General features: G+C 40.3%; 1 protein-coding gene across 7 annotated transcripts in view; it reads right to left on the bottom strand.

The window, feature by feature from the left end:
- Window positions 1–20,619, bottom strand: part of RPS6KA5 (ribosomal protein S6 kinase A5) — a 191,342-nt gene that overhangs the window by 152,863 nt on the left and 17,860 nt on the right. The window contains exon 1 of one of the 7 annotated variants that reach the window (XM_055288425.2): window positions 16,840–16,885. The exons of the other annotated variants lie outside the window; for them this stretch is intronic. The gene's annotated coding sequence lies outside the window, so the exon portion shown is untranslated. Of the gene's footprint in view, window positions 1–16,839; window positions 16,886–20,619 lie in introns of those variants that run through there. 7 annotated transcript variants of the gene reach the window in all.

Raw genomic sequence — 20,619 nt, 5'->3', positions numbered from 1 at the left:
GCCTCCCAAAGTACTGGGATTATAGGCGTGAGCCACCACGCCCAGTCTCCTTTTTTTCATAGAGTCTCTTAAGTTTCCCCTTCTCCACTATTCCATACCCAACAAGACTACTGCAGCAACAGCCCTATGACATTTGGTACTGTTTTCCTTTCCCTAATTACATGTAATCTGAAGATTATCATACTCCCTATCTCTGAGCAATGCTGAAAGCATGGGTCATGTGTGTTTTTCAGCTTGTTAATATTATTTTGGGAAGGAGGCAGGAAAGATGTACATGAAAATTTGGAATCAGGTGACTGACATTATCCTCCAGACCTACAATATCTGTCCTTGCTCACTGTTAAAGTATCATTTCTGAAGTTCTAAAAAAAAAAAAAGCAAAAACATCATCAAGGCAAATGGGACGTTTCCAGGTTGGTCTGAGAGTCTCTCAGAGGTGTTCTAAAGATTTAAAATCTCCCAACTCCATCTCCATCTCCCTCATTGGAAAGCTAACAGCTAATATCCTTTTTCTCCTAAAAAAAAAAAAAAAAAGATGAATTTATATAATTTGAACTTTTATTTTAGATTCAGGGTGTACCTGTGTGGGTTCGTCGTATGAGTTATACAGTGTAATGCTGAGATTTGGTGTACAAATGATTCCATCACCCAGGTAGTAACCATAGTACCCAATAGGTAGTTTTTCAGCCTTTTCCCTCTTCTTTCTCTCCACTGTCTAGTAGTCCTCAGTATCTATTGTTCCCACCGTTATGTTCCTGTGCACCAATGTTTAGCTCCCACTTACAAGAACTTCATATAGGTTTAGATGTTAATCCTGTTCCGGAATTAAATTCTCTTCTAGTATAATGGCATCCAGCTGCATCCATGTTGCTGCAAAGGACATGATTTTGTTATTTTTTATAGCTGCATAATATTCCATGGTGTATACGTACCACATTTTTATTTTGTTTTCTGTTGCCCAGGATTTTTTGTTCTCCCGCTGTTGCCCAGGTTGGAGTGCAGTGGAATGATCATGGCTCACTGCAGCCTCCATCTCCTGGGCTCAAGTGATCCTCTCACCTCAGCTTCCCTAGGAGCTGGGGCAGTGGGTGTATACCACCATACCTAGCTAATTTTTTTTTTCCCAGTAGAGATGAGGTCTCACAACATTGCTTGGGCTAGAATCCAACTCCTGAGCTCAAGCAATCCTTCCTCTTTAGCCTCCCAAATGCTGGGATTACAGGCATGAGCCACCATGCCCAACATACGTACCACATTTTCTTTATCTAATCCACCAATGACGGGCACCCACACTAATTCCATGTCTTTGCTATTGTGAATAGTACTGTGATGAACATACAGGTGCATGTGTCTACTGTGATATTCATTTAGGCATATACTCAGTAACAGGATTGCTGGATCAAATGGTAGTTGTAAGTTTTTTCAGCTTTCCACAGTGGCTGAACTAATTTACATTTTCATCAACAGTGTGTAAGTGTTCCCTTTTCTGTGCAGCCTCACCAGCATCTGTTATTTTTTTACTTTCTAATAAAAGCCATTCTGACTGGTGTGAGATGGTATCTGTGGTTTTGATTTGCCTTTCTCTGATGATTAGCAATGTTGAGCATTTTTTCATGTTTGTTGACCACTTGTATGTCTTCCTTTGAGAAGTGTCTGTTCATGTCTTTTGCCCACTTTTTAATGGGGTTATTTGTTGTTTGCTTGTTGAATTGTTTAAGTTCTTTATAGATTCTGGATATTAGGCCTTTGTCAGATACATAGTTGCGAATATTTTCTCCCATTGAGTATGCTGTTTATTCTGCTGGTAGTTTCTTCTGCTGTGCAGAAATTCTGTAGTTTAATTAGATCCCATTTGTCAATTTTTGTTTTTCTTGCAATTACTTTTTCAGGACTTAGGAATTCTTTCCAAAGACCAAGGTATTTCCTAGGTTTTCTTCTAGGATTTTTATAGTTTGAGGTCTTACATTTAAATCTTTAATCTATCTTGAGTTAACTTTTATATACAGTGAAAGGTAGGGGTCCAGTTTCATGCTTCTGCATATGGCTAGCCAGTTATCCAAGCACTATTTCTTGAATAGGAAGACCTTTCCCCACTGCTCGTTTTTTTTTTTCCACTTTGCCAAAGATCAGATGGCCGTAGGTGTGAGGCTGTATTTCTGGGTTCTCTATGCTGTTCCATTGGTCTATGTGTCTGTTTTTGTAAAAATGGTAGATTATTTGCAGCTCCACAGTCTTAAAAAAAATTCTGAGAGGCTTCATACCAGACTTTCTACACAGGAGGTTTTATCACTCATAATTATCTATATTATATTACAGTAACATATTACCCCAAAATTTCTGTGGCTTAATACAATAGTTCACTTCTCCCTCATTCTGCATGTCCAGTGTGGCTTGTCTAGGGTTCTGTTACATGTCTTCTTCACTACAGAACCTATGTTTAAAGAGAAGCTGACATCTAGAGTACTGCCAGTTGATGAAGCAGTGGAAATAAAGCTTTTAAAGGAGTTACACTGACAGTTAAATACACCAGCCCTGAAGTCTTACATGTAATCTCTGCTCAATTTCATTGGCAAGAACTGATCACCTAACCACAAATGGGCCTATCTTGTGTCAGATGGAGAGCCAGAATCTCCACCATAGAAGCTGTATCTTAAACCTAAAATATTCCTAAACATTTCTGTTAACTGCAGTAATGTACTTAGCATACAAAAGCATATAAAAACTACAATGACTCAACATTAAAATCAAACATATCAAGTTCTAATGAAATTCAAATGACATGCAGTAAGACCTGTCAAATAAATGTAATATTTTATTTGGCCAAATGATGAAGACTAAAATGCTTTAATTAGAGTTCCCAGAAAACAAAGTTAGCTATTACCAAAGCAAGCTATTGCCAACTTTAAATTATGGAAGATGACTGTATCCATAACACCCTTAGAAAGAAAATTTGCATGATTTTTTTTTTTTTAGACAGTCTTACACTGGAGTGTAAAGGCACAATCAGGGCTCACTGCCACCTCAACCTCCCAGGCTCAAGCAACCCTTTCACCTCAGCCTCCAGAGTAGCTGGGACTACAGGCTTGCACCACCACACCTGGATAAATTTTTATTATTTGTAGAGGCAAGGTCTTCCTATGTTGCCCAGGCTGGTCTCAAATCCTGGGCTCAAGCACTCCTCCTACCCAAAGTGTTGGCATTACAGGCATAAGCCACCATGCCCAGCCTTAAATTATTATTATTTTTTGAGACAGTCTCACTCTGTTGCCCAGGCTGGAGTGCGAGGTGTGATCTCGGCTCACTGCAAGCTCCGCCTCCTGGGTTCACGCCATTCTCCTGCCTTAGCCTCCTGAGCAACTGGGACTACGGGTGCCCGCCACCGCGCCCTGCTAATTTTTTTATTTTTAGTAGAGACAGGGTTTCACCATGTTAGCCAGGGTGGTCTCGATCTCCTGACCTATTGATCTGCCCGCCTCTGCCTCCCAAAGTGTTGGCATTACAGGCGCGAGCCACCGCGCCCGGCCTATTTTTAATAAAGAGAATCACTAATATACACGCACATGGGTTTACTTTATATACATAGAGGTATTTATCTTCATATAGGCCTAGATGTCATTAATTACCTGTTTACTTAGCACAAATAAATCTGAAGTAATATATCTGAAGGGGTAGTAAACACAAAGAAAAATATCTATTTAATTTTTTATTTATAGTAGTTATTATTTTGGGTCACACCTCTGGAAGTAAAAAGGCAAGTTTTAAAGTATCTATAATATCTGGATGATAGCATGTTGATAAACATAAACATTAAAAAATTCAAGGACATCCATAGAGAAAGACAACGAACCACAGAAAATGACTTATTCTTTCTTTGTTGTGTGCCCATAAAAGGGAATTTTAAACTCACTAAAAATGACATAAAAATTCAATGTTACTTTCCCACTATTTGCTTTATTGTCTTCCATTTTCTAAAACTTTTTTAAAATGTGAGTGAAAACATACCTTAAGCTTACACTTTACTAAACTGTCCTTATTTATGATATTAAAATTGGCTGAAAATAAGAATAAAAAGCGAATAAGCAATAGCTAACCAAAGGACATATCTACAAAGATCTTAATTAAAAAAATAAAACCCAGAGTATACTTTAAAATTTTCATTCTACAAATATTTAACAAGTCACATTGCATGTAGGCACTGTGCAGAGAGCTATCTAAAACAGTAGTGGCTTAGAGTCTCATTGCATAGGACCCATTTACTAGCTATAATGTATACATTCTCAAGCAAGTTACTTAACCTCTGTGCTTCTCTGTACCCTCATCTGTAAAATAAGACTACTAATGGTACTGGCCTTATAGGATTTGTTGTGGAGATAAGAAGACTTAAAATACAATTTAAAAATCTTAGGAAAGTAAATGCCTGACACAAACCAGACATTATAAGGATTAAATAAGATAATAAACGTACACCACTTAGAATGGTGCCAAGTATATAGTAATTATACAATATATGTACATTATATTGCTATAATTCATTAAAAGGAAGTCACTTATTGACTTCCAATTTCAACATGGTAAAAACATTTTCATACCCCCAAACATAAAGGTAAACAAGAAACAGAAACACATTCAATAACCCACAAAGACATTTATAACCCTAAGCTAAAATGCATGAGGACAGAAAACATTTGAAAGAAAGGTAAATGACTCAGCAGAATGGGAAAAGGTCAAGTTAAAATGCCTGCAGAGGAAACTGTTCATGTGAGCAAGCTAAATCACCCCCAGAGAACCCCAAAAGGCTCCAAATTATAGAAGCACCGGTAACCACCAAAGGCAGAGGACTGGGGAAGGCAAGATAAAGAAAGCAAACAGGGGAAATGTCTGAAACGGATTTAAGGAGTTTTATTCCCCAAGTCCTCACACTCGTAACACTTAGGATCAATAATTTCCTGGGAGAAGAACCAGATTTGGGGTCACTGGGTATAGAGAGAAGCAAAGATGAGGTAGGAATGGAAAATGCAGAATAATATATAAGTCTACACATGTGCTGTTGGTTTCAGAAAGCAGAGAGCCAGGCTAATGTTCCCCAAGAAGTCCAGAGGATCCTTTTATGGAAAAATGAACAAACTTGGGTAAAAGTTGTTGATACTGACATATGGGGCTCCCAGTGAAAAACTATACCATGTAAGCCTCCAACCAGCAAGACAGTTTCTAACCAGCATTTTGGTGTCTTATTCACATTAACAGTCAAGGATCACCAGACAATTGAGAGAAATCCCTAACATGCAAGACACCAAAATAAACAGGAAAAAAGAAAAGGAAGTTCAGAAGAAAGAGAGGCAACCCAGGGTACTAGGAAAATAACTTCATAAAAAGTATAATTATCCTTAAGGAGGTATATAGTTCAACCATAAAATAGAAAAAGAGAGCAATTAAGAAGAAATAAAACAAAAAATCAAGCTCTTAGAAAATTTTTAAATCTGTATAGGGGGAGCCTATTAAAGGTCTAGATAATAAAATTAAAGAAAGTGACCAAATGTAAAGTAAAGATGCAAGGAGATAACAGGAGATTAAAAAAATTAAAAAACACAGAATAATCTTGGAAATCCAGTATCTAAGAGAATTTTAGAAAAAGTGAACAGAAGAACCCAGAGGAGGACCAATTCAAAAAATATCCCCAGAACTAAAGGAGTTTTAGTGGGCACACTCAGTGCTTAGCAAATAAATTTTACAATATAAATGTAAAATTCCAAAATTCCAAACCAGGGATAAAGAGAGGATCCTAAAACCTTCCAGAGATTTAAAAAAATAGGTCACATAACAAACCACTGGAAATGAGAATGGCATCAAACTTCTCATTAGCATCATTAGAAGCTAGAAGACAATGGGATAATGCCTTCAAAATCCCAAGTAACAATTCAATACAACTTTACACCAAGCAAACCTATCACAAATATGAAAACATAATGAAGACATTTTAATATCTGAAAAAGCTTTTCCAAAAAAAAATCTCCTATGCAAGCTTTCTCAGTAACCTACTGGAGGAAGCGCCACAGATATAATACTAAAAAAGAGGATAGCCATTGCATCCAGGAAACAGGATTAAGCACATAATTCCCAGGATGATAGTGAAGGAAAATCCCATTATGACAATTACGCAAAGCTGCGAAAGAAACCAATCCAGAATGGGAGATGAACAGAGTTCCAGAAAGGACTGTCTTTAAGAAAAAAAGAGCTCATGGGTTATCTAACCTACAGAAAATCATAATGAAAAGTATTTTACAAAGCTGTTAAAACATGTGGAAACACTTAGAGACTCAAAGAAAGCTAAGTGAATGAAAAGACTGGGGTAATTTAACTCCAGGAAAAACAACCAAAAAAAAACTTATTTAAGGAAGGGAAAATAAAACCATAAAACACTTGGCCTCCGCAATGAATATTTATATAGCCATTAAAAACTGAATGTGGATTCAACCAAAATTATAATATAACTTCATTAAGTAGATGGGCAGGGAAATAAAAGAGGTCTAAAATTGATGACTCAAGAGTTTTAAAATGCCACTTGAAATTGGTAGAAAATATTAGAAGAAAGTAGAAACTGGGAATAAAATCCCTCTTGTACTATTTGACTAAGTATTTATATGGATTGTTTTAATAAAAATTTTAAAATTAAACAAAGAATATTTATTGAGTACTCTTTGTGGGCGACATTGTAGTCAGGTCCACTTAAACACCATTCTCAACTACCTTCTCCCCTTGGGAAGCTCAATATCTGATTTCATAGCCTCCCTTGCAGAAGGATGGCCATGTAATACCATGTGACCAAAAATTCAACATACAGAAAAGTCTAGTGAAGAGGATTTCAAAACCTACATATAAAGAAAATGCCTCACAAATAGAAACTGTTTTCCTCTTCTCCCATATTCTTTTGTGAATGTGAATAATCAATGAGGACAAAAGCTAAAACACACTTAAGCCTGCCAGAGCACAAAGAATCTAGATTCTTAGCGGCCTGGGCTTCCTGGCTCCAGACTCCCTGCTATGCAAGGTTTTTAAAAATCCTATTTAGTTAAGCCACTGTAGTTGAGTTTTCTCTTACTTGCAGCTAAACGCACACAGTTACTATGATAGACACTGGGAAACAAAGATGATGAAACAGTTCCTCCCGACAAAGCACACTATCTCCTAGAGTAAACAGAATCAATTAAAAAAAAAAACTATAATACCTAACTATGCACTACAGGCAAAATGTGGTGCTGCATGACTTCCAAAGAGGCAGGGGCAGCACATCTAGTTGGAACAACAGAGATGGCTTCATGCTTGACAGCTATGGGTCCTGAAGAACTGAGTGAGTTTTAACAGGAATATATATTCCACATCAAAGAAACAGCATAAGCAAACGTGCAGGGAAAAGACAGAACACTTTAAAGAAAAGCAAGGCTTCTGAGTTGACAAACAACTGCTACACAGAATTCATAGCAAAAAAAGAAAAATCATGCAACAGAAAAACAGGAAAAAGACACAAGCACTTCACAAAAGAAATCTAAACAGCCAATAAACATATGAAAAATGTTGAACCTCGGCCGAGCATGGTGGCTCACACCTGTAATCCCAGCACTTTGGGGGGCTGAGGTGGGCGAATCGAGGTCAGGAGATCGAGACCATCCTCGCTAACGTGGTGAAACTCTGTCTCTACTAAAAATACAAAACAATTAGCCGGATGTGGTGGCGGGCACCTGTAGATCCAGCTACTCGGGAGGCTGAGGCAGGAGAATGGCGTGAACCCGGGAGGCAGAGCTTGCAGTGAGCCGACATTGGGGCGCCACTGCACTCCAGCCTGGCAGACAGAGCAAGACTCTGTCTCAAAAAAAAGAAAGAAAAAGAAAAAGAAAAATGTTCAACCTCACTAATAATAAGGAAAATGTAAATTTAAAATCACAATAAGATGACAGTAAGATTCATCCCTACCAGATTAGCAAAGATTTTTTTTCAATGTGACAATAAAAACTGCTGGGCCAGGCACTGTGGCTCACACCTGGCTCAGGCCGAGGCAGGCAGATCACTTGAGGTCAGCAGTTCAAGATCAGCCTGGCCAACATGGTGAAACCCTTTCTCTACTAAAAATACAAAAAATTAGCTGGGTGTGGTGGTGCATGCCTGTAATCCCAGCTACTCAGGAGGCTGAGGCAGGAGAATCACTTGAAACTTGGAGGCAGAGTTTGCAATGAGCCGAGATCATGCCACTGCACTCCAGCCGGGGCAACAGAGCAAGACTCTGTCTCAAAAATAAAACAAAAATAAAAACTATTGGACACAATGAAGAACAACCAGATTACTTACACAGTACTGCTAAGAGTATAAATTAATAAAACTATTTTGAGATAAAATCAGAATTATCTAGTACAGGTGAAGATGTGTATACCACCATGACCACTAGAGTATTTGACTTCTAGGCATGTATCTGAGAGAAACTCTTATACATTTGTACCAGGAGAGATGAAACAAAAAATGTTTACAGCAATATTGTTTTTAATAGAAAGAAAGAAAAACAACTCAAATGTTCATTAACAGTAAAGTAGATAAATTATAGTCTTCATACACGTAAGTTTAAATCCATGATAATGAATACAATACGCCTAACACACAACAATGTAGATAAATCCAAGAACATAAGGCTGTGCTGTATGCAGCATAAAGAATTCCTTTTAGGCCAGGTGCAGTGGTTCATGCCTGTATTCTCAACACTTTGAGAGGATGAGGCAGGCAGATCACCTGAGCCGAGGCGTTCAAGACCAGCCTGGGCAACATAGCAAAACCTTTACATAAAAATACAAAAAAATTCGCTGGGCACGGTGATACACACCTGTAGTTCCAGCTACTTGGGAGGCTGAGGCAAGAGAATCGCTTGAACCTGGGAGGCAGAGGTTGCAGTGAGCCAAGATCACACCATTGCACTCCAGCCTGGGAGACAGGAGTAAAAACCCTGTCTCAAAACAAACAAACAAACAAACAAACAAAAAAAGATAAATTTGATCCCAAAATATTCATATTATTCATAACTGTCTGAGGTGATGAGAGGTGAAGCCAGCTGGACTTCCTGGGTCGAGTGGGGACTTGGAGAACTTTTCTGCCTAGCTAGAGGATTGTAAATGCACCAATCAGTGCTCTGTGTCTAGCTAAAGGATTGTAAATGCACCAATCAGTGCTCTGTGTCTAGCTAAAGGATTGTAAATGCACCAATCAGTGCTCTGTGTCTAGCTAAAGGATTGTAAATGCACCAATCAGCACTCTGTAAAAACGCACCAATCAGTGCTCTGTGTCTAGCTAGAGGATTGTAAACACACCAATCAGCACTCTGTAAAATGGACCAATCAGTATTCTGTAAAATGGACCAATCAGCATGACATGGGCAGCGACAAGGGAATAAAAGCCGGCCACCCCAGCCAGCAGCAGCAACCTGCTCGGGTCCCCTTTCACACTGTGGAAGCTTTGTTCTTTCACTCTTCACAATAAATCTTGCTGCTGCGCACTCTTTGGGTATGCACCACCTTTAAGAGGTGTAATACTCACTGCGAGGTCCGTGGCTTCATTCTTGAAGTCAGCGAGACCAAGAACCCACCAGCAGGAATAAATTTCGGACACAGTGACATTCATTAACTGTTCCTCTATTCTGCTTTAAGTCAACCCATTTAGTGGGCACATAGTATGTACCACAAAAAAGAAAAAAAAAACCAGTTTGCTGGTTTAGAGGTGTTCACAATTTGATGGGGGGAGGGGAGACAAATATATAATTACAATGCAATATAACAAATGTAATTAGGGAGAGGTAAGGTAGTTAGAACACAAGGAAACAGAGTATCTGAGCATGGAAACTGGAAAGCAGTATGGAAAGACTTCAAAGGAAAGATGATAATTTGAGCTAAGCCTTTAAAAGTACACAGAAACTTCTGGATGTGGGCATCAATGAAGTCTGCCTGATTTCAAATCTCCCCACTCACCCTTAAAAAAAAAAAAGATCATAAAACCAACAAATAAAACTGCATATGAACCACGCTGTACTAGTACTAGGATACAGAATATTACAACCTTCAAATTACCTGTCACAGAAAAATAGACCAAATTCCAACAGAGCTGCTGCCACAGCAAGTCTAAAGGTTTGGAGACAGGAAGGGAGGCTTATGGGACACTAAAAATGAGTAGAGGGGGCATGGACTTAGACAAAGCAAGAAAAAATCATCCCCCAGAAAGAGTCCAGCCGTAAAAGCCAAAATATTATACATAGGTCAGGACGTGGGTGCTTTAAAGCACCAGCCAGGAAACAGGTGTGAGGGTTAGCCTTGGAGAGGCACAGCTTGTGAGGGCAAACCAGATAGAGAGAAGGGTAGGTACATTTGGAAACACTGCAGTAAAGGGAAAGAAAGAAACAAGAGGAAAAACAGAAAGGATCCAACAGAAACGAAGGAGAAACAAGATACACCAAACCCATCTCCTCCCCCAACATCATCTATAAAAGCTACTGCACAGGAGGGGGCTATGGAATGTTTTAAGTAGAGAATGAAGAGATATACCCAAAAAAGCCAAAAAGACACAGAAAACTGTTTACAAAGAAAATCAGAAAATGCTAATCAAAGCATTTCAGCTGATGAAACCCTCACCCTCAAAAAAAAAAAAAAAAAAAAAAAACCCAAAGCTGAAGAATATGGTAATACAACACTCCAAACTGAATTAGATATCTTCAAGCAAGCACTTAGGATATGAAAAAAAAAAAAAAATCCTGAAGCAGAAATACGAAAACTAAGAACAGAAATGAGCAAACAAACAAAAAAGAAAGAAACGAAATGAGTTGACAGGACTCAAAAAGGAACCAGAAAAAAGTACAGACATTTTCAAAATAGACTGTGGGGGGTGCAACTCCACACAGTGAAGCACAGGAAAAGGAAAATAATTTATTGACAAATGGATGGGCATGTGCATGGCCCAACTTGTATACTGGTGAACTATAACCAACTTGTATGGACAGTTAAGAAGCTCCAGACCACTGAGGACTTGGAAAGACAAGCTAACTAAGGCCTACTGATTTCATCTTCAAAGGTCGGAAGACAGTACAATGAAGGAAGAAGAGAGTATGTTTTGGTTCAGTTGAACTCAGTTTAGAACTAAACCCTACCATCTCTAAAGCTGTGCTGATCAAGTATTTTTACCACTCTAAGTCCTTTATTTGTACTCCGTAACAGGATAGATGGATGAGTAGGTGGGTGGATGAATAGGCAGATTAGATAGGAAGGCAGGTAGACAGACAGATCCATGCACACAAATAACAAATGTACTTGTATGAGCCTGGGTTCTTACCCAAAGCAGCGCATCAGAAAAGGACATTTACATGCAGATAATTTAGCTGGAAGGTGAAGTAAAGGACCAAGGAACATGAAACTGTAAAGGTACATATGCCAATAAAAAGCTGCCTTTATCGAGGTCACTGCTGTGGGTAACTGGAGCTCAATTTTGCCAGGATTCCCTAAGGAACCATTAGAGTGCTCTCAGAATTGTCAATTGTCTATGCAAGGACAAGGAAAAGCATTTCCCTACTGGCTCCTGCCCCCTCTAGTTCAGGGTTGCCCAAGAGGAGCATTAACTTCCTAGCACCTCCAGGCTGCACATGCCTGTATGCTCTCTCACCTGTACCTTCTGCTGGGTGGACAATGGAGATGCCTTGGAGCAGAAAGGAAAAGATGAACAGTGAGCATGCTCAAGACAAGACACTGTTGGGATAACATGAGTCAAAGCTTGCATGAGGGAGTTTGAAGATGATGTCAAATAGTGCTTAAGAGACAGCTAACAGAATACAGCTTTAATCCCCTCCTGCCTTTGGTCACTGAGTCTTCAAGGAGAAGCTACTACCTAATGGGGAAAGGAAAGAACTTATCTTGAACTCAAGGGATATAGTGGAATGTTTTTTATTGCTTCCATGCCTGGTGAATAATTCTAAACAGGCACTGGAAGCAACCACAGCCCAACAACAGCAAGGCAAGAGAAGATCCCTCAGAGATGAAGGTATGAATCACACAAGTCAACTAACATCCTAGTTGGCTGTCATCCTTCTTGCCCCATGACCTATACTAGTCACTGCCCCAAGTCTCTGTGGATAAAGACACCCTGAATGCCACTGTGGCCCATTATGGTAATTACATCTGCCCTAGCCCTAATGGTATCACCATCTGGCCTCTGCCATTCCAAAATCCTATCATTGCTATGGATACTAGGGAACACAGCTCCATGGAAGCATCTCCTATCAACTCCAGCCTGTGTCCCCTCACCAGTGCATTCTTAATTACCTTGGTGAATGAAGTGTTTTCTTTGGACCTTCCTAAGAAGCATGGTCAGATAGTGTGTTCTCCAGTCTCATATAGTAAATCCATTCTAAAACTCTCTCTTCTTTGTGAGTTCTGATCTCAATATACTCTGCCAAAGCAGTTCTTGCATATTTATCTAATGTACTGTAGGTCATACTCACGTCCAAGCTTCAAGAAACCATCCCACCAGTGTATCTTAGGACCAAGTTATTAGGATGTCAAATCCTGAGTTACGAATAGCGTTCCCATGTTAATAAATTCTCCCTTATTCATCCTTATTATTCCGCCAGCCCACTCCAGGCAAGACCTGCAAGATCCACCTCCCTAAATGTTCCTTCTGTTCCTACTGGTACATATTAGCCAGATCCTGGGATTAGTTGCTTGAGTATTTTCCCCCAGAATAAGAACAACATCCCTGATTAGGCTATGCTGAGATTGTGTCTACCTATTGTTCTGGAGGAAATAAGGGTGAGAGATGGGACAGAGCTTAAGGAGAACAAGTATCACCTTGTAAGAAATCCACCTCTATGCGATCTCTGCCTAGTTTCCAAACAAGGAAAAGTTATTCTCTCTAATAAGGTGTTGATCCTGCCTATCCAGAGGACTCAGGAAAATTCAGGAGTTCAAGATTCTCAGGTCATCCACTTAGAAGTCTCCTTCTGAGATTTCAGGGTCCTACTCTTCCCATGTTAGGGTCAGACTTTGGCCCTGAACACCTGTCAAGGGTGTATGAGAGGTAGGACCACTATGAATTATATACAATAAGAGACTTATATAGGAGTTTGGCCTCACACAGGTGTGGGAGTTGGTTAAACAGTCTGTATAAGATTGCTTCCACATCTGGAGTTGGAAAGATTAATACAAAATAGAAAAGAGCAAGAATAGACTGGAATCCCAAAGACAATCTGGAACCCATGAGGACAAACAAGAGTCCATGTCTGTCTCTCACCACCTTCAGGCTTCCAACCTCAATGATTCAGATAACCTGCAGAAAAGCTATACACACTGGCCCAGAATTGCCAGAAGCTGATGGCAGTGATGCAACAAGGGCTGAAGGAGCCGCAGACCTGGCTACTGCTCCAAACCAACAATATGACACAGCAGATTAGCAATCATGTGTGGGAGCTACAATAGTGCCTAGTACCAGCACCAATCTTTAGCCATAAAATATATCCAGCTGCTGCTGCTTCACTTCTGTCTTCCAAATCTCACTCAAAATGTCTCATGGCCAGTGCTAATCCAGAGCCTAGAAGGGAGTTCTGGGAAACATAATTCCAGTTTAGCCCAGTTGACACAGTACAAACCCACCACAGAAGGTGTATAGCTTTTTCACCCTTATGATTAAATCTTCAGCCTGATTTTTAGCATAATCTGTCCTATAGTCACAAGCAATTGGGATCTTTCCAAATGCTGCCATAGGCCCTCTTTTCAGTGTACCCTGCATTGATAACTGGCTGATCTCTTGTCCTCAAGGTTTCAAAAGCTAAAAGAGGTCCATTCGCTCAAAGTCCTTATTAATTTCCACCACCCCCATACCATTCAAGTCCTAGAGCTATCAATTAACCCAACTCTTCACCTTCCATTCAATTCTAGTCCCAATCCCCTGAAGGTAAGAGTCTTAGTGACTGTGCTGCGATGCATGCAGGGGGCTATTAGTACCCACTACCACCAGCAATGGGGTCCTTGTTGCAGTCTCACCAGTGAATCATCCACTCTGAGATTCCAGTGGATATTGTCGATTTCTAGAACCACGGTAGATACTAAATGTCTTAGCCTGGATTCATGAAAGTGATTTGGAAGGTAATCCCAATTAGAAGTGAGGAGGAATTGAGAGTGAAATCAAGAATAAAGAAAAACCAATACAAAAATGCATTACCAACTCAATCTGATCTGGATCTTTTGAGGAACATACGGAATGCCCCTCAGAATTTTCTACTGTAGGATCAATACAAATAAGCATTTATTTTCAGCTCTCATACTCCATTAGTTGAAGGTTGCCCCAGTGGGACATTAAGGTCCTTACGTTTCTGAGATGCACATTTATGCTTCCTGAGCCAGTTCCCACCAGAGAACTAAGCCTTGGAAGAGTCAAAAGCCTGGGATGGAAAGTAAACAATGTGCAGCAATATGTGCTTGAAACCAGGTGCCATCACCTTGAAGTGAGCTGAAGCCCAAACAGAACTGTCTGTCACAGCCCACAGCCACAGCTTGACTCCAGAGTAAGGCAGATAGGAGAATGAGGTTGTGCACCACAGGTGTCAAATACAATACCCATCACAGAGGTGTGCTGTGACAATTAAGATATGCAAAATCTTGGAAGAGGCCTGACACATAAAGCTAAATAAATGATAGCTATTATCATTAGACACTGAACTTAGACTATGGTAATGGCAATGATGAGCAAGAAACAAATAAAGGAGGTATTAATATTTCAGTTATAACTGACACAACTAGGAGACTAAGTTGGTGGGTGGGGAGAACGTGAGAGAGAGGAAGAAGTCTGGATGTTTCTAACTAGAGTCCTGGCAGAATAGTGAATGGCATGCCGCTAAATAAAACATGAGGCCAGGTGAAGTGGCTCATGCCTGTAATCCTAACACTTTGGGAGGCTGAGGCGGGCAGATCACTTGAGGTCGAGAGTTCGAGACCAGCCTGGAACCAATATGGAGAAACCCCATCTCTACTAAAAAAACAAAAATTAGCGGGCGTGGTGGCGCATGCCTGTAATCCCAGCTACTTGGGAGGCTGAGGCTGGAGAATCACTTGAACCCGAGAGGTGGAGGTTCCAGTGAGCCGAGATCATGCCACTGTACTCCAGCCTGGGCAACAAGAGCGAAAGTCCACCTCTAAAATTAAATTAAATTAAATTAAATTTAAAAATAAAACATGGAAAGCTGGAAGAAAAAGTATTATTAACCTCAGAGTCTAAGGTGCCTGTGGACTATCCAAATGTTTTGTGTTTAGTGGGCTGCTAGAAGTGGTAAGAAACTCAAGAAAGGGTCTTGAAAACCTGAAAGAGATGTAGGCTGAAAATAGGGCCTGGATAGTAGTTCAAGCAATGATAACATTTGCTCTCCCAGGAAGAATGCGTACAGTTACAAGAAAACAGGGCTGACAATGGAGTACCAATATTTAAGGCACAAGCAGAGATAGCAGCCAATGAAAGGAGATGAGGCAGTCACTGATTGAGAAGAACCAGGTAGAAGAGCACAGTTTGTCACTGGGCAAGGGGAGGAAAGTACCAATATCCTAGCACTGAGTGCTCTACAGAAATTAGGTTAGATTCAAACTGAGACATTTCCACCAGATTAGGAACAGGGAGACATTAGTAACTTCAATGAAAGCAGTTTCAGTGGAGTGCTTGAGATGGAAGCCTGATCTTCCAGCACATCCAGTGACTGGGGCATAAAGAAGTAGAAACAGCTGGTATCAACTGCTCTTGCAAAAACTAGTGGAAGGAGGGATAAAAGAAATAACTAGAGGGTGACAGAGAATTTTTTTTTTTTTTTTATTTTTACAAAAAGACTCAAATGTGTGTGGGAAGGAGAACTCGAGGATCAGGAAAAAGGGAAAACAACATGGAGTAAAGTCTCTGAGGAAGCAGAAGATTTCAAAAACAAGTGCAAAGCACAATCTGACTCAATTACCCTTATTTAATAGGCTTGGATTTGCTTTCAATATGCCAACTAGGAAATATGTATTTGGTCTCTCATTTACTGGGACAACCTCATAAAGTTGTGAAATAACTTTTTTTCATTTCCCTTGTCTTTTTTACTCAACATCACAAAACATAAGCTTCTTAGACTAATTTAGCTTCAGTCAAAAGGTGACAATTGTATGCAGAGAGAAAAAAATCTTTTTCTGCTATTTGAGATTATTTTTTTCTGTTTGTCAGGCGGAAATAAATTATTTATAAAGCAATTTACCAGATAAGCTCTAATTTAGGGGTTGCCCAGTACAGTATTGACAGCACATACATAACTCCGAAATCTAAAATCTTTAACTCCTGTCTACAGGGCCCAATTAGCCCAAGTCTAGAGCATACATAAGAACTTAAAAATAAGCTAAATAGCTAGCACATTCAAGTCCTTTTAACTGCCAGGTGCTAAGCTATTCCGAAGCTGTTTAGATTTGTGGTTGGGCCTCAAACCATGTCTCTGGACAGCATTCTGCTGGAGGCAGAACAAAGTTATATTTAATATCTGTGTACTTTAAAACAATGCTGCCCACTTTTCTCTTATTGTTGGGTCACTTACCTTGAAGACTCACTGTACTTCTGGTGTATAAAACGGCAGTGTTTACATATTCAACTAATTTTGGAATTACATGATTGAGCCAGTATGAAAGCTGAGTCAATAAGAAAACAAATGCTTATAAAGCAGTAACAAACAGGCTTTTTTTCCCCCAATACATGTACCAAATAAATTTAACTTAGAAGAACTAAACTAAATATAAAACACTTCAAAAACGAGAAAGAGAACATTAAGCTTACCAAGAATTCTGGCATGATCCAGAGAACACGTTCAGGGAAATGACCTCTGTGGAAAGCACAGAAGCATTTCAATGGTTATGCCTGAAAACCTCTTTCAGTAAGTTGTTCTATAACATTCTATAAACTTTCATCTTATAGCATATACATTTTGTGTCAACTTTCTGTGTTTTTCCATATCTAAGAATTTTTTTGGCTGGGCACAGTGGCTCACGCCTGTAATCCCAGCACTTTGGGAAGCCGAGGCGGGTGGATCACGAGGTCAGGAGTTCAAGACCAGCCTGGCCAAGATGCTGAAACCTCTTTTCTATTAAAAATACAAAAAAAAAAATTAGCTGGGCATGGTGGCACGCGCCTGTAATCCCAGCTATTCCAGAGGCTGAGGCAGAGAATTTCTTAAACCTGGGAGGCAGAGGTTGCAGTGAGCTGAGATCGCACCACCGCACTCCAGCCTGGGCACAGAGTGAGACTCCACCTCAAAAAAAAAAAAAAAAAAAAAAAAAAAAAAAAAAAAAAAAAGAATTTTTTTGAAGACCAAAATCACAATTTTTAAAAAACAATGATGCTATTTTTCTCTTTTTGGATAAAGAAATGCCTTTTCTCCATAATTTGAGAAGAAAAAGAATCATGCTCGAAACTCAAAACTCCCATATCTTCCTGCCACCAAATCTACAAATGCACCTGTATCCTCTCCCTCTTCCTTCCCATTAAATAATAAAAGCAAGTCTTTTATCGAACCTCCTAACCCCCCAGGTGCACAACATCCCATCCCCCTTCTCAGGGACCATGACACCATTGTCTATCCCATCTTGTATAGTTTTAATAGCTACGAAACTGTAGTACTAGGCTAGGTCCAGCCTAGTAATACTTAAGCATGCTCTACCATCACTCATCTTAAAACAAGGACACAAAAAATAAACCCCTCCTGAACCCCATATAGCTCTCTGGCTAAGTCCCTCTCTGTAATATCCTCCAGAACCAAGTCTCTCAAAAGTTATCTTCACTTGCATTCACTCCTCAATCCATTCCAATCTGGCTTCTCCCACCAAATCTCCACCAAAATTGTTCTTGATGACGCCGTTAGGTGGTCAGTCAAATTGATCCCCTGCCACCCCCTAAAGAGTCTTTTCTCCTTAGCTTCCAAACACCACAACTTTCCTAGGTTTGCTCCTGGTTTTTCTTCTGGCTGTTCCTCCTCTGTATCATTTCTTAGCAACTCTCTTTCTATCAATTCCTTAAATTTTGGGAGTTTTTCAGGACTCAATTCTGAGTCTTCTTCCTCTCCACTCTAAAATCTCTCCTAAGATGATCTAACCTACTACCTTGGCTTTAAATGTCATCTAATGGTCAATGATGCTAGGATTTTTATCTGCAACCCAGACCTCTTTTACAAGCTCCTGACCCATATCCTACTGATTCCACTAAGCACAGTGCTTTACATGGGCCTTGTGGCCAAACTGCTTCAGTTTCACAACCGATTCTTCTACTTACTTCTTGAGTAACCCTGAACAAGCTGGTGAGCACACTAAGACTCAGTTTTCCTATATGTAGATTGGAAGAATAATAATAATAATTCTCACTTCATTGGGTTGCTGTTTAGGTTAAATGAGTTGATGAAAGCACCTACTATCTAGCACATTATCTATGATTACTATTACCATAGATGTCCATCAGAATATGTCAAAGGCATCTCAAACTTACTTTGATAGGTACAAAACTGGATCCTATCTTTTCTGCCCACCCGGATATGCATTTCCCCTGGTTCACTATCTTCTGTGAATTCTAAGGAGGAATTCTTAGATGACCCCAATGACCCTGGCCTTTGTATAATCTCCTCCCCTTGAGTGAGTGAATATCACGAAATCTCACACTTGTGATAAAGGGATTTTGCAGATGTAATTATGGTCCTAAATCAGTAGGCTGGGCGCAGTGGCTCATGCCTATAATACCAGCACTTTCGGCGGCCAAGAAGGGTGGATCACCTGAGGTCAGGAGTTCAAGATCAGCCTGGCCAATATGGTGAAACCCTATCTCTACTAAAAATACAAAAATTAGCTGGGCATGGTGGTGGGCACTTGTAATCCCAGCTACTTGGGAGGCTCAGGCAGGAGAATCACTTGAACCTGGGGGGTGGAGGCTGCAGTGAGTTGAGATCGTGCCATTGCACTCTGGCCTGGGTGACAAGAGTAAAACGAAAGAGAGAAAGAGAGGGGGAGAGAGAGGGAGAGGGAGGGAGGAATGGGGAGAGAGAGAGAGGAGAGAGAGAGAGAGAGGGAGGGAGAGAGGGGGAGAAAGAAAGAAGAAAGAGAAAGAAAGAAAAGAAAAGAAAAGAAAAGAAAAGAAAAGAAAAGAAAAGAAAAAGAAAAAATAAATTACTCAAGTAGGTCTAACCTAATTACATGAGTCCCTTTAAATCTGGACCTAGAGGTCAGAGAGAAGGGGGTTTAGAAGTCAGAGAGTTAAAGTATGGAAAGGATTTGACACACTTTTACTGGATTAAAGATGGAAGAGCCAGGCTGGGTGCGGTGGCTCACACCTGTAATTCCAGCACTTTTGGAGGCCGAGGCAGGCGGATCAGGAGGTCAGCAGTTCGAGACCAGCCTGGCCAACATGGTGAAACCCCGTCTGTACTAAAACTATAAAAATTAGCCAGGTGTGGTGGCAGGCACCCGTAATCCCAGCTACTCAGGAAGCTGAGGCAGGAGAATCGCTTGAACTCAGGAGGCAGAGGTTGCAGTGAGCCGAGACTGCACCATCGCACTCCAGCCTGGGCAACAGAGTGAGACTCCGTCTCAAAAAAAAAAAAAAAAAGATAGAAGAGCCAAATGAGAAGAATGAAGATAACCCCGGCTAACAGCCAGCAAGGAAACTGGAACCTTGGGGAACAAATACAGGAACTGAATTCTACCAACAAAAATGAGTTTGGAAGTAGATTTTTACTTACCCACAGCCTCCAGACAAGAACTCAGTCTGGCTAACACAATAATTTAGGCCTCATAAGGATTTATAATCTACTAAACTGAGAGCTAATAAATGGATGCTATTACAAGCCACTACATTTGTGGTAATTTGTTATGCAGCAATAGAAAATAATTACATCATCTCAATAAACAGCATCTTCAAACACACATTTGTTCCAGCCACAAAACCCCATGTCAATACAATACCAAGTTCTGCTGATTCTTTTTTTTTTTTTTTTGAGACGGAGTCTCACTCAGTCACCCAGGCTGGAGTGCAATCAATGGCGTGATCTTGGCTCACTGCAACCTCTGCGTCCCAGGTTCAAGCGATTCTCCCACTCAGCCTCCTGAGTAGCTGGGATTACAGGCACCTGCCATCATGCCCAGCTAATTTTTGTATTTTTAGTAGAGATGGGGTTTCGCCATGTTGGCCAGACTGGTCTCGAATCTCTGACCTCAGGTGATCTGCCTGCCTTGGCCTCCCAAAGTGCTGGGATTGCAGGCATGAGCCACCGCGCCTGGCCTTTGCTGATTCCTATTTCCTAAGTGCATCTCAAACACATTCACAATTGTTCATCTCAATTGTTACCTATTCTAAACCTTTTTATTCCATTTGAACTTCCACAGTAGTTTCCTACCTGGTTTCCCTTCATACCCACTCTCTGGTTTCCCTCTATACCCACTCTCCTCACAGAAATAGGAGTCATCTTGTTACAAAGCAAAACTAATCTCATCATTCTTCAACCGGAAATATCACACTCAATGTCTAAACTCTAGAAACCCCTGCATGAAATGGCCCTGGCTCTCTTCTCAGCCCTATTTC

Source organism: Symphalangus syndactylus, chromosome 8 (genome assembly GCF_028878055.3).
Source record: "Symphalangus syndactylus isolate Jambi chromosome 8, NHGRI_mSymSyn1-v2.1_pri, whole genome shotgun sequence".
NCBI lineage: Eukaryota > Metazoa > Chordata > Mammalia > Primates > Hylobatidae > Symphalangus > Symphalangus syndactylus.
This window is presented reverse-complemented; position numbering and strand designations above follow the sequence as displayed.